The sequence below is a fragment of the Triticum urartu genome, chromosome 6 (assembly GCF_003073215.2).
Source record: "Triticum urartu cultivar G1812 chromosome 6, Tu2.1, whole genome shotgun sequence".
Classification (NCBI taxonomy): Eukaryota; Viridiplantae; Streptophyta; class Magnoliopsida; order Poales; family Poaceae; genus Triticum; species Triticum urartu.
Window position 1 is genome coordinate 278,887,155 of NC_053027.1, and position 2,963 is coordinate 278,890,117.

Genomic DNA, 2,963 nt, shown 5'->3' on the forward strand with positions numbered 1-2,963 from the left:
ACTAATCGTTGGAACCTAGGGGACATGCTTGCTGCAGCCCTGTTACGGCAACGTCGCCTCCCTTTCTTATCTTACCACGGCTGCTTGAGCGCTAAAGGGGACCCCCTGAGCATCACGCCTCAGGAGCTCTTACTGCACCTCGGGCCACTCACCTCCTGGCCTTGACCACGGCACGCGACCTGGCATACCAGCGATGGCTGAAGCTTGCCTGGGGACTGGGACCTGTCAGCGTAGAGCAACAAGCTGTCGCAAGATTGGAAAGGGAAGACCGAGCCTAAATAGGACTTGCGCTCAAAAGGCTTCCATAATTGGGATAATATCGACAAAAGACATTGCAGACTCTTTACACGCCCCCACAGGGAACTTCTCGATTCCTCGCAGGGAACAAAAGACGAGAACCTAGGAGAATCATATCTACACACCCCGTGGCCGACACCATAATCAAAAGTGGGCCATGGGAGGCCGGCGCCAACCCCATCCAGATCAGCGACGGCGGCGGCCAGACTTTGCGGCCCTGCTCCGAGCGTAGCGAGATCTCGGGGGCACATTGCTATCGTTGCTTTTCTCCGGAGTCTCGTAGAGTCGATGCTGCTGGAGCAGCAGCGAGCGGGGCGCGCCTCATCCTGGCGCTCCCCTTCAGGGTAACACTCCAAGCGGCGACCCTCCGTGTCGAAGACCTTGAAGAGCAGCGTGGAGGCGCCATCGTACTCGAAGTGGATCGCGAGGGCGCCCTCCGCACGGCATACCCGCGCGACCTCGCCCCAGCCACGGGTCATGAAGATCTTGCCAGTGGAGACTGCTTCAACCTCTGCTTCGGTCGCCGGAGCGTCGCAGTCGGCATGCTGCAACCAGAGTTCGAGAGGCCCCCTCGGTGGCATCACGTCAGAGAAGAAGCGCGGGAAGCGGATCCAAGAGCTTGGGGACATCGCCGCCGGTAGCACAAGCTCGCGTGAGGAGCCCGCGAGATGGACTCCAGGAGCGACGGCGCTCGTCACCGCAGCGCGTCAACCTTGGCGGCGGTGCACGCGCCGATGCTCGTTGCTCCTTCCTCCCGAGCCCTCGGCTTGGGCGTGCAGGGGCAGTGGATACCGAGGAGGAGGCCGCTCACACCAAGGCCTCGTCACCACCTGCATCGCCGCAGCGTCACGATGGTGGACCGACCTCTTCTTCGGTGGAAGCAGCGCCGACATGTCGAGGGGAATCTTTCCCTTCTCATCAGCTGAGAACCTTCAGATCGGCACCATTGAAGTTACTACTAGCAGTAGAGCGGGGGAAAAAGAAGCAAGTGGAATGGGAAGAAGTGGGGGACGGGGGCTCCGCCCCCTTCCTCATTTATAGCAGGAGAAGGCCAACCAGCGCCCCCCACGATCACAGGTAATGATGGTTTTTGTCAGGATCCCCGATCCTAAGTCACACCGATCTAGCATGTAACACATCATATCACTTTGCGGCCTCACGCACGGTATTCCCACGGGTGCCACCTTACCTGGCCCGGGACCGTTTGCGCCTTTTGGCTCACGTATATGATAGTGTCGCTAGCATCCATATGACAGAGAACCCGGGCCGACATGGCTAGTCGTGAACCCAAAGCGGCACTAACCCATGGGGACAGGCATACATGAATCAACTTCGAGCATGTCGGTCAGCAGCGTGTGAATCCGGGCTGTAGCACTGGGCTAACAGGACTCCTGGTAACCCGGGCTGTAGCAGGCTAGGCAGGACTCCGGATGTCACCGCGTGACATTTCCCCGAAGGGACAGACACAGGAACGAAGTGAAACACATGCCGGCCAGTCAAGTGTCCTGAGCAGTAGTGCTGGGCTAGCAGGACACCGGTGAACCGGGCTGTAGCGGACTACTATGGCTCAAGGAAGCACTAGACTACATTTCCCCATAAGAGAGGCTGCCAAGGATAAACAACTAGATTGTCGGATCCCACACATACCAAGCATTTCAATCATACACACAATATGCTCGATATGTGTAAATACAACATGGCATCACAACATAACTCTATGACTCAAAGTATTTATTCATTAGGCTCCGAGAGCCAGATATTACAAACATGGGTCTCATGACCCAACATTCAGAGCATACAAGTCAAAGCACATGCGGAAGCTTAACATGTCTGAGTACAGACATCTACAAATGAAAAAGGCTGAGAAGCCTGACTATCTACCAGATCCTGCCGAGGGCACAAGATCGTAGCTGAGGTATCAAGCTAAACGTCGAAGTCCACACGGAACTACTAGCGAGACTGACGTCTCTCTGCAAAACATAAAATAGGCAAACGTGAGTACAAATGTACCCAGCAAGACTTACATCAGAACTAACTACATATGCATCGGTATCAATAAAGGGTGGTGGAGTTTAACTGCAGCAAGCCAGCTTTGACTCAGTGGCTATCCTGAACTACGACTGCAAGTAACTCTTTTGAGGTGGCGCACACGAGTCCACATATTCACCATATCAATACACCACTATGGATCCGCTCCCGTCTCCCTACGAGAACGCCATCCATAGCACTCACACTTATCTTGCGCATTTTAGAGTATCCACTTTCACTTGTCTATGAACTATGCAAGGGGTCCAAGTTTCCATATCCGAGGAATCCGGCTATTCGAATAGATAATGATAACCCTGCAGGGGTGTACTTCTTCACACACGCTCTCGCCACTTATCGCCCTGTACACGTCATGTACCTCGGCAACCTTCAAGCGGAAGCCGGGCGAGGGTGTCGGCCACGACCTGACTAACCACACAAGTCTCTCGTCCAGGTTTATCGCCTATTCGGGTTCCATCCGCAAGGAGATCCGGCCGGGGTGTCGCTCACGGCCCCAAACGATGTGTGCAGGGTTCCCAAGCCCACCATCCGGGTGCCACTTGGTACACCGTGCCAGTGCCTAGTCTGTCCCAAGCCCACCTGTACCGGGTGCCACTTGGTAGACTACTAAGCACTACCTA